This window comes from Oryctolagus cuniculus, chromosome 12, assembly GCF_964237555.1.
Source record: "Oryctolagus cuniculus chromosome 12, mOryCun1.1, whole genome shotgun sequence".
NCBI classification, from domain to species: domain Eukaryota; kingdom Metazoa; phylum Chordata; class Mammalia; order Lagomorpha; family Leporidae; genus Oryctolagus; species Oryctolagus cuniculus.
The window spans coordinates 63,417,271-63,428,859 of NC_091443.1; the positions used below are offsets into that span (position 1 = coordinate 63,417,271).

Genomic DNA, 11,589 nt, shown 5'->3' on the forward strand with positions numbered 1-11,589 from the left:
TGCAACTCTCTGGCCTGCTCCAGTCTGGACAAGTTATACAGGCTTGCCCCACACTCAGTGTCACCTGAAAATTTCCATTCATCCTGGGTATTTGTATTACCTTTCTCTTCCGTTGGATGTGTAGTTTCTTGGAACTCATTTTTTCTTCTCTCTTGGTTTAATCCTTCATATTTTGAATAAACACATCTTTTAGTGGCTTCCTTACGAATGGTACATACATTTATTAAAAACTGTGTATCAGAAAACTGCTCATTCTGCATCTTTTTTTTTTTTTTTTTTTTTGACAGGTAGAGTTAGACAGTGAGAAAGACAGACAGAAAGGTCTTCCTTCTGTTGGTTCACCCCCCAAATGGCTGCTACGGCCGGCGCGCTGCGCCAATCCAAAGCCAGGAGCCAGGTGTTTCCTCCTGGTCTCCCACGCGGGTGCAGGGCCCAAGCACTTGGGCCATCCTCCACTGCCTTCCCGGGCCACAGTAGAGAGCTGGACTGGAAGAGGTGCAACCAGGACAGAATCTGGCACCCCAACCGGGACTAGAATCCGGTGTGCAGGTGCCACAGGCAGAGGATTAGCCAAGTGAGCCGCGGCATCTTTACTTAATGATAATTTGTCTCAAAGAATTCTGGGGCTGGCACCGTGGCTCACTTGGTTAATTCTCTGCTTGCGGCGCTGGCATCCCATATGGGCACCAGGTTCTAGTCCCGGTTGCTCCTCTTCCAGTCCAGCTCTCTGCTGTGGCCCGGGAAGGCAGTAGAGGATGGCACAGGTGCTTGGGCTTCTGCACCCACATGGGAGACCAGGAAAAACACCTGGCTCCTGGCTTGAGATCAGTGCAGCGCCGGCCATGGAGGCCATTTGGGGAGTGAACCCACGGAGGGAAGACCTTTCTCTCTGTCTCTCTCACTGTCTAACTCTGCCTGTCTAATAATAATAAAAAAAAAGAATTCTGGGGGCTGGCACTGTGGCATAATCAGTTAAGCCTCTGCCTGTAGCGCCGGCATCCCATGTGGATGCTGGTTTGAGTCTTGACTGCTCCACTTCTGATCCAGCTCCCTGCTGATGGCCTGGGAAAGCAGTGGAAGGTGGCTCAAATGCTTGGGTCCCTGCACCCACGTGGGAGACCTGCAAGAAGCTCCTGGCTTCAGATCCACCTAGTTCCGGCCATTGCAGCCATTTGCGGAATGAGCCAGCAGATGGAAGACCGCTCTCTCTGTCTTTCCCTCTCTTTGTCTGTAACTCTACCTCTCAAATATATAAATAAATCTTTAAAAAATTTCTGAACTTTTTTTTCTCAGAATTTTGAAGAATTCCATTATCTTTTGGCTTTCCATATTGCTTTTGGAATTTTTTTTAAGATTTTTATTTATTTGCTTGAGAGGTAGAGTTACAGACAGGGAGAGATAGAGGTCTTTTCAAAGATTTCATTTATATGAGAGTATAGTTACAGACAGAAGTAGAGACAGAGGTTTTTTTTTTTTTTTTTTAAAGATTTTCTTTATTTATTTGAGAAGTATAGTTACAGATAGAGAGAAGGAGAGACAGAGAGAGAGGTCATCCATCCACTGGTTCACTCCCCAGATGGCTGCAATGGCCGGAGTTGGGCCGATCTGAAGCCAGGTGCCAGGAGCTTCTTCCAGGTCTCCCACGTGGGTGCAGGGGTTCAAGCATTTGGGCCATCTTCCACTGCTTTCCCAGCACATAAGCAGAGAGCAGAATCGGAAGAGAATCAGCCAGGACTCAAACATGCCCATATGGAATGCCGGTGCTGCAGGCGGAGGCTTAGCCTGCTACGCCACAGCACTGGCCCCATGGGATGTTTTCCATTCTGAGTCTTGAAGCTTTGTATGAAACTATTTGGATCCTTGGAGGATCTTATGTTTGTCCTCAGCATTCTGAAATATCAGTTACCTATTTTGGTAACATCTGTTGTCACCCAGGCCATTTTGATCTGGAAACTCTTGTAATTCTAAGAAATTTTCTTCGATCGCTTCGGTCTTCTGTTTTTTCTGTCTGTAACGCCCTCTACTGGGATAGGGGTCTCCCACATAGTGCCTCTGACAATCTTACTTTTGGCCTCCTAGTTTCTATCTCTCTGACTTTTTGCATCTGACTTGCAATCATCTCTAGGTATCCAGGCAGGATTGGTTGTGCAAATCTATCCCTACTCCACCCTCCAAAGTCTGCAAATGCTGAAATCTCTCAGATAATATGGCACAGTATTTGTATATAACCCATGCACAACCTCTGATATACTTTAAACCATCTCCACATTCCTTCTCATACCAAATTCAATGTGTTTGCTTTGCAAGTAGTTACACCGTATTGGTTAGGAAACAATGACAAGGAAAGTGTGCATTTTAAGCACAGGCATAGTTTTTTTCCTCAAATATTTTCAATCTGAGGTTTGGTTCAACTTGCAGATGCAGAGGGTTGACTGTATTTTATCAACTTTATTTTCAGTATTTTTACTGGGCTTTTTATTTCTTTCATCTGTATTTGATTTGCAAGAGCTCTTTTTCTCAGAATTTTCTTTGTGGCATTCCCTTCCTTTCAGAGGTAGACCATTTGTGATCTCTCTGAGAGATTAATGATGCTATGAGGGTTTTTTCTCTCTACATCATCTGTTTACTTTTGTTTGTTTTTGTCTGTCTTGACCTCTGACTTTCACATTGAGGCTGCCTCTCTGCGTATTTACATATGGGCCACTAGAAGCTAAGGGAGAGCTCTGAGCCTGCGCGCCTGGGGGGCCCTTGCTGGCTGCCGACCTCTGTAGGATGATGGAGCCTGGACGTTTATTGGAAAACCGCTGATCTTTATGATTTTTGTCTTGAGCTGATCAGATCCCTCCAAGAGGACTTCCAATTTCCTGCCTGGAGCAGCCAAGCCTGGCTGCTTGCTTTCTGACAGCTGAGTGAGGAAATGAGGCTGGAGAATGGGAGGGCTGGGAGGTGCCTCTTAGCATCTGAGACATGAACTTTGTCCCATTGGCCGTATCCCCAGCTTCAGTGGTGCCTGGTGTCCTGTGCTCCGGAGCCTTTCTCTATCATCCTCTCTAGGAAATGAGCTGGGTCAGCAGGAATGGGGCAAAGTAGTTGCTGGGTTGAGCTCCAGGACAGGAAGGGAAGTCTGGGGTCTCCCTTCCTCTAAAACCGGGTCCAACCCCTCCTGTTCAAGCTCTGTTCTCAGCCCTGCTTGCATAGGTACTCGGCAGCACCAGTCACTGGCCGGAGCTGATCTTGGCATATAAATGTGGTTGCCCTTCAGTGTTTTCTGCTGCTAGAATCCAGCTTTCCTGGTGTCTTCTAAGTAGATGGTTACCTCTTACTTTCTTTCCAGCTTCCAGAATTTTGTTGTTATTATGTCCTTTATTGTAGATTTATGCCTTTTAAAATATCCTTTCACTGTTCTGATGGGTTATCAGAGGGGCTGGAGAAATGTGTTTTCAATCTGGTAACTGAAGAGTTAAAAATTGTATATGTGCGGGTGTAGAAAGTTAAGCTTAAGCTTACAGGTTTGAACTTTCCTGGTGCAGCTGTGAAAATAAGACAGAGTAGAGTAGCACCTTGACAGTAGGGACTCCATTTTGGAGCACTTGAGACTGCATTCTGGGAAAGCAACACCCCCCCCCCCCCCCCGCCCCGTGAGACTCTGGTCTGAAACTATGATCTCAAATAGTCGGACAATAGCAGTGCACTACATCACCCTTGGCAACGCACAAAAACCCCCTAGCATGATTGCTCAAGCTTAAAAGTAGAAAGGTTGCACCTGGGTTACCTGGGCTAATAATGAAGATGTGATTTGTCTATGTCTTAAAATCATAATTGCTGATTGTAAGATTTTAGCAACCGCTTAGCAACCGTGTATTCTCTCCCTCCTCCTGATTTTGCGGTTTTTGCCTTTATAAACCCTACGCTGTAGTTCCTCACTGCTCCTCTGTCCTTGTCAGAGGGCCCCAACATGTTGGATCAATAAATTTAACCCTTTGCTGGTTGCATGAGAGAAAAAGTCTCTTGAAGTCGTTCCTCGGGCGGTGGGCTTTTTTTAGACCCTAACAGTAACCATAACCATGGGTCTAATTGCTCTTATTTTTAAAATGTAATGTCTTATAGGTATCGGCTCAACCTGTCCCATGGGACTTGTACATCAACCTCAAGTTAAAGGAACGTTTAAATGAGGAGTGTGATCATTTGTGCAGCTGTTACCAATACCAAGATGGCTATATTGTTTGGTACCAATATATAAACTGCTCCACCCTGCAGGTTTGCAATCATACTAAACACATGTAATTTAAAGGGCTTGGGTAGAAGGATTCAGGCTCCATTTAGCAAAGGAATTCAGTACAAAATTCCCATCAGTCTTCTAAAAATAGAAGTTCTAAGTTACAAGATAAAAGCATTGATCATTGTCTTCTCCCAACTTATTTTGATGAAGGATCTCTTAACTTTTTGACACTTTTCAAACATAAACAAGAGTAGACAGAAGTTTACAATGAAATCCCAGAAGCTAGTCCTCCAACTATGGTAATGGTCAGCTCATGGCCACTCGCTTTTTCTATGTTATCCCCACTGGGTTCTGTTTTAAACCCAGACACAATAGGTCATTTTATTCTTTGTTATGTTCTTAAGAAAGATTTGGGGGCCAGCAATGTGGCACAGAGGGTGAACCATCATTTTTGACGCCAGCCTCAGCTATCAGAGCATTGATTCGAGTCCCAGCTGCTTTCCTTCTGATCCAGCTTTTCTGCTAATGCTCCTGGGAAGGCAGTGGATGATGATCCAAGTGCTCGGACCCCTGACACCCATATGGGAGATCAGGATGGGGTTCCTGTCTCATGGGTTGTGTAGCCATCTGGGGAGTGAACCAGTGGATGGAAGGTTGATCTCTCTCTCTCTCTCTGACACTCTTTCAAACAAACAATAATTAAGAAAGTTTTACTGCAGATTTTCATAGTAATATGAATTCTCTAACATGGCTGGGATGAAGGTATTTTAAGCATTTATAGGGTATCTGATATGAGCCAGGGTCATCCTTGGTGTTTTTCATTCATTGTCTCATTAAATCCTTACAAGTAGTCTCAAGAGAGTGCACAGTGGTGTTAAAACTAGGCTAGAAGCCCAGGCTATATTCTAGTAGAGAGGGAAGCAGCAGTTCTTGAGGTACTGAGATAACGACAGCTGACCCCACTTTGGAAATTGAATTTTCTGTCCCTCTTTTCCAGGATCTTCTCCAACACAGTGAATTTATTACCCATGAAATAACAGTGCTGATTATTTATAACCTTTTGGCAATAGTGGAGAAGCTGCACAAAGCAGAAATAGTCCACGGCGACTTGAGTCCGAGGAGTCTGGTTCTCAGAAATAGGTTGGTCCTTTTCGTTCTGCTGCAGTTCTGTCAGCTTTCTCTCGAGACATCCTGCCGTTTTTAATGTCTTCTGATAAATGCCATGTCAGCAAGCACATTATGTTGAGAAGGTTTGCTCTTATATTTAAAATGTAATGTCAAAAATAAATAAACATTGGAAATAGTTAAAGGCATTCAAAGAAAACCACACGTTAAGGAAATATATGGATTCAGAAAAAAAAATTGACCAGTCTATATTGTGATGATTCATTCAAAAAGCAATCTAAAACGTGAGTATTTTGAGGCACATGAAGTAGGGGATTTGCTCATTCTGCAGGTGGGACCAGTACCATTCACGCAAGGATGTTAGCAAAATGGAAGCACTGCTCGGTTTCTTAGGCCAAAGTTTTAGCCCACACTGAGGTGGTAGCCAAAAGAGGTTGGTAAAACCAGAGTGCAAATACAAGTTATGCCACAAAAGGGGGCTTAGTATTTCAATTAAATCCAATGTGCCCATCAGGTTCAAGGGGAGCACAGAGCAGGAAGTATGGAATGAAGTGCAAATACTAAGGCCCCAAAAATACAGAAAACATTGAGGCATGAACGAAGTAAAGATAGCCCACGATTTCAGTTTTGGGAAAAGGATCAGAGAAGCAGCCTACCCTTTCAGTGATCATTGGCTTCATGGTATCTTAGGAGAGCAGTCTGGCTTCGAGATGCTTTGTTGGCCGCTTGTCTCTCTCTAACTTTCTTCCTAAGGCTGTTTGTGCACACTGATAGCTGGAGTCCTTTACGTTTCTTTTGGCTTCCTAATCTTTAAGAAGAGACTGAACTAGACTCTAAATCGGGGTGGGGAACATCTGGACGACGGGCCCTGTAAGGCCTACAGAGTCATTTGATTTGGTCTGGCCCAGGCCAGGCAACCTCAGGCAGGACTTGAAATTCAGTAAATCTAGAACAGGCTAAATTTTAAGTTGATAATTTTGTATGGCCCACGAATGATGCTATAAATATCCAAATGGCTCTTTGCAGAAAATAAGTGTCCTCACCCTTGCCCTAAATCATAGGGCACGGAAACGAAAAGCACCCTTGATGTATTTCAGCAAGGGTAACCAAAAGAAGCAAAATCCCACCTTCTCTCCTTCGGGGCAGTCAGAAAGGCTTCCCCAGACACAGTGTAACAGCATTTCTCATCCAGGCCATTTAGGATGAGACCATTTTTGGTGCAGGCTTGTTCCAAGCTTCACAGGATGTTTTATATCCCTGCTCCCTCAAAACTCCATCCACCCACCTAACTAAGGGCAAGGAACATTCCTCCAGCCTTTGTGACCACTGACAAATCCCCCACGTTAAGCACAAAAGCTCAGAGGCTGATGCTAGAATTCTCAGGGCTATGGGAATTGGAAGCAGAGGTATTTCCTAAGCCTTTTTAAAGTTGGGCATCTGTGGCCTGCCTATTCAGATAGGCCTTCTCTCAGCCACCAGGGACTCCAGGAAAGGATTCAGTAGTAAAGGGATGTTTACCTTTGTCACTGCTTCTCAAATATGAAGGGAAATTTCATATAAATTCACAAGGAATTAATAGCCAGAAAGAACCTTTGAAATCACTTATTTCAGTTTCTACTCTTTTTTGTTATTTTCGTTGTTATAAGGAAAATAAGATCCCAAAATGTAGAAAGTCTTGCCCCTGGACACAGTGAGTTAATAGGAGCTGATTAGGAAGCTCATGCTTCCTTTTATTAATGTAAGAAAGTTTTTCCGACCTCTCTCAAATTTAAAAAGTATTTTTAAAATACGTCGTTTTATGGCGACTAAAAAAGTTGTAAATTTTATAGTAAAATAGTTCATTCTGTGCTTGGGAGGTATATGATTGAGGATAGTCTATATTTAGGAATATAGTACCTACACTGATACCAGGAATTTGTAGGAACTAATTGAGAAAGAGACATGAAATAATCCATTCTTCTCTCTCAGATAAATGGTTTCTTTGTTTCCTTGGTAAAAAAAAAATGTCTTGCAAGGACTGAGTGAACCCAAGGACAATATAATTAGTTGATAGGAATTAGTGTTGGAAAGTATTTCAGGAAATAAGAATTGAAATTACACATAAGATACAATATGACCCCAGATTAATAAAAACAGGAAGTTTTATGGTATAAGTAGCACTTTAGCCAAAACAGCCTATGTATCATATTTTTCATTAAACTCTAGAAGGAAGACTTTGAATGATACTTGGAACACCCATTTGTAATAGGCTATGGCACCTGTAAAACTCCGTTTTCCCCATCATAAATCTTGTTAGTGTATATGAATCCTTGCTATTGTACGTGTCATTGTGGAGATTCCGGTTCAGAAACCTGCACTCTACTTCCAGGCTCACCCTATAGAAGATGAGAATCTGTGTTGTGGTGGCCACACCACCACTGCTCTTACGGGTGCAAATTCATAACTCACCACTGGAGGGAGCAGTTGGCATAGCTAAGACATACCTGCAGTCTTTTTTTTTTTTTTTTTTTTTCCTCCCCTAAAGACTAGCTATGCAGCTTCCTTCATGGCCTGTTTTTATTCTCTCTTTCTCTTTAATCTGGGCTCAGAATCCACGATCCCTATGATTGCAATAAGAACAGTCAAGCTTTGAAGATAGTGGACTTTTCCTACAGTGTTGACCTTAAGGTGCAGCTAGATGTTTTTGCCCTCAGCGGCTTTCGGACTGTCCAGATCCTAGAAGGACAAAAGATCCTGGCTAACTGTTCTTCTCCCTACCAGGTAAGTGTCAAGCAAGCCTGAGCAAATATGGAGAGGATTGCTGCTTCTCTTCTTTATCTAGATAAGCTATGAATGCTAGTGTTTGCTGCTATTGACTCTCCAAGAATAGATGACCTAGTTTTTGAATACTGTATCACCCTGTCAAGCAAAATGTACTATTTTCCTGTCACAACGCTGAAGAATATATACATACACATCCAAACACACAACTTGCTCAGCCACCTAAGTGACAGGGCCATTTCTACCAGTCCCCATCCACGTGGTCTTTCTTAAGACATTTTCTGTGATCTCCGTAACAGGATAACATTATCTGCTCTTTGTCTATCAGGGTTGTTGTGAGGATTAAATGAAATGTGTGGGAAAAGATGATTAGGATATGTTTTTCTGTATGGTGGCATTTTATGCAAAAATCTCTTGACTCAGTGTTAGACATGAGGCGTTTGCTGACTGTGTGCAGGACGAACCTGAACTGCTCGTGTGGACCACGTGTAGAGTGCAGCTGGTTCCGTGCAAATTCAGGAGGTACACACATTCGATAGTCCAGATACTTGGTCATCTTTTGTTCCGAAGGGTAATTCCTGGAGTTGGCTATACTGATCACTTCCTTGGGGAGCTTCTCCCCTAGTGTGAGTCTGCTCAAATATATGCCACAAAATAAAGTTAGTGAAGCCCTGTAACACCTTTCAACTCCTGCATAAATAAGCAGAGTCACTTAGCTGATGGTGCTTTTTGTGATTTCAGGTGGACCTGTTGGGTCTAGCAGATTTAGCACATTTACTGTTGTTCAAGGAGCACCTACAGGTCTTCTGGGATGGGTCCCTCTGGAAACTTAGCCAAAACGTTTCGGAGTAAGTATTGGCGGCTTCAGGGTCTTTGCCCGTCCAGATAGGTTTTGGGTGCTTCCTCTGCTTTAGGAGCTTGCCTTTTCTTAATCCCAAGGCAGTGATTCCAGAATTCAGCCCAGTTTCCTAAGAGTATCGGGAAACACCTAATGCAGTCTTCGGGCTGCTCTGACCCCAGGCTGCCACACATACTACACTGACACATACTACACTGACCGTGTGGAAGCTCCTAAGTGTGGAGTGTCAGCAGAAGCACTTAATGAGAATCATTTCCTACAACTGGTGCTAGCCTCAAGCCCCTTTTCAACAGGTGTTGTTATCACAAGTGAATAAGCATTGTTGGAAGAGAGAGAACTTTCTAACTTACATGCTAATTTGAGGATATTACCTATTTAACGAGCACGTCGACTCAAACCAGAGCGCTGAATCCCTTGCGGAAGTAAATGACCTCCTAATAAGAGCTGCTTGGTCTCAGAACTCCCTCTCGCCTGCTCATAAACCTGCTCAGTATTATATGTTCCAGTTCAGCTTCTCTTGGCTAATAACTTTCTCCCATAAACTTACCAATTTATGATTCCTTTGATTAAAAAAAAGGATTCAGTGTTGAAGATTTGATGTTCCTTCCCTGTTTTATCCTCCAAAGCATTGGATTGTGCTTCTCTCTTTATTTAGTTCAGAACTTGGCCATTCTTACTTGTCTCTTAAGTGTATTTTAAAAATAGGTTTTAAACACAGTGTAAGATGTAGAGGCTCGAGTCAGGCCCCTCTGATGGCTGTGATCCAGGTGTTTGTGGACCACAGTCAGAAACTGGTGGGGTAAGCTGGAGTTCCCAACAGCCCTGCCCTGTGCAATACTAGAATCTTCTTTGATAGAAAGAAGCTCGTAGTAAGCAGAGGCACAGACATCAAAGATGTAAGTGGGTTTACTCAGTCAAGCTCAGGATTCTCAGAGAGTGGTGAAGACGAGGAATTCCTGGGGTGGGGGTGGGCCGCTGTAGTTTTTCAGTGGCCTCCACGCTGGGCAAGTTGGAGAGGAGACCAGCTCACCTCTCTTCTTCTTGCTGAAGAAACATGCTACATCTTAGGACACAGAGGGAACTGATTCTGATCGGAGTTTGTTTCTCTTTCTGTGCACCGAAATGCGGCTTCTCCCACTCTGGTAGTCCTTTTTGTTGTTTTCTCCCTGAGCTTTCAAAGGACTGTTTGAATTCTCTCTGACCCTAGGATTCTCTTAAATCGTCTATGTGCCATAAGATTAAACACAAACAGAATTCCAATTGTCATATGCCTGATCTTGATGGAAATGGTTTGTTGTATTTTTAGGCTTGAGAATGGTGAATTGTGGAATAAATTCTTTGTGCGGATTCTGAATACTCGTGATGAGTCCACGGTGTCTGTTCTGAGGGAACTTGCATCAGAAATGGCTGAGGTTTTTGACAGCACCTTCCAAAGTCACCTGAACAAAGCCCTGTGGAAGGTAGGGAAGTTAATTAGTCCTGGGGCTTTGCTGCTTCAGCAAGACAGGCCATCGAGTCTCACACAGCTTCCTGCCTAGCACCAGGGTTTGTCTTGTGGATCCATATACGCTGTCTAGTCTAATTTAGGACACGCTATGTACACTACCAATGCTTTTCCACCTTCGGGTAGAAGCAACTGGGGTGTTTTTACACAGCAGTGTACCTACTTGCACCTTTTTCTGATTTTAGCAAAGAACTGTTTTATTATAAATGGACCCCATACAAACGGGTACCTTGTTACCATTTAGCCCATTTGTGTCCACTCTTCCCTTTTGTCATTGGTGACATGACTCATGATCCCCATGTGTTTTGTAAATAATAAAAGTATATGTTCAACTTGTGCTGCTAACATTTCATCTACTTTTTGCAAACTAAGATAATAAATGGCTTAATTTCACAGAGAGGAGCTATGTTACCGTGGAAATGTATACATCTTCGATTTGGGACCATCAAGATGGGGTTGTGGTGAGAAAGGATATCCACGCCTTCCCCTGGGGGTTCCTGCCCTTCCATAGTGGTCTAGGTTGAAAAGTAGGCGGAATGATACACACAAGCCCAAAGTTCCTTACATGTCAACTGGCAGAGCTGTGCGGAAGCCAGCTGCTCTGGTGTTTTCACTTTGATTCTGCGAGCCCCTTGGCCCTTTTATGTAATCTCAGAGTGCTCCACCACTGGCCGCTTGATGGGAATGTGGTGTTAGAAGGAAAGAACATGAGGCCGGCGCCGTGGCTCAATAGGCTAATCCTCCACCTTGCGGCGCCGGCACACCGGGTTCTAGTCCCGGCTGGGGAGCCAGATTCTGTCCCGGTTGCCCCTCTTCCAGGCCAGCTCTCTGCTGTGGCCCGGGAGTGCAGTGGAGGATGGCCCAGGTGCTTGGGCCCTGCACCCCATGGGAGACCAGGAAAAGCACCTGGCTCCTGGCTCCTGCCATCGGATCAGCATGGTGCGCCGGCTGCAGCGGCGGCCATTGGAGGGTGAACCAACGGTAAAGGAAGACCTTTCTCTCTCTGTCTCTCTCTCACTGTCCACTCTGCCTGTCAAAAAAAATAAAAAAATAAAAATAAAAAAAAAAAGGAAAGAACATGTTTGAACGTGGTTTAGCAACCTTTCAGAAATGGAATAATTA

At 43.9% G+C, this 11,589-nt stretch overlaps 1 long non-coding RNA gene across 2 annotated transcripts; it reads left to right on the forward strand.

The window, feature by feature from the left end:
- The first annotated feature begins 1,464 nt into the window (after positions 1 to 1,464).
- LOC138844667 (uncharacterized) lies at positions 1,465 to 10,812 on the forward strand. 2 transcript variants are annotated; one of them, XR_011380849.1, is made up of 5 exons: positions 1,465 to 4,257; positions 5,217 to 5,359; positions 7,933 to 8,104; positions 8,846 to 8,952; positions 10,270 to 10,812. It is a non-coding gene; the product is annotated as an uncharacterized lncRNA (long non-coding RNA). The 2 variants fall into 2 exon arrangements; XR_011380848.1 differs by having other exon boundaries at positions 1,538 to 4,257; positions 5,217 to 8,104.
- Positions 10,813 to 11,589: the final 777 nt, after the last annotated feature.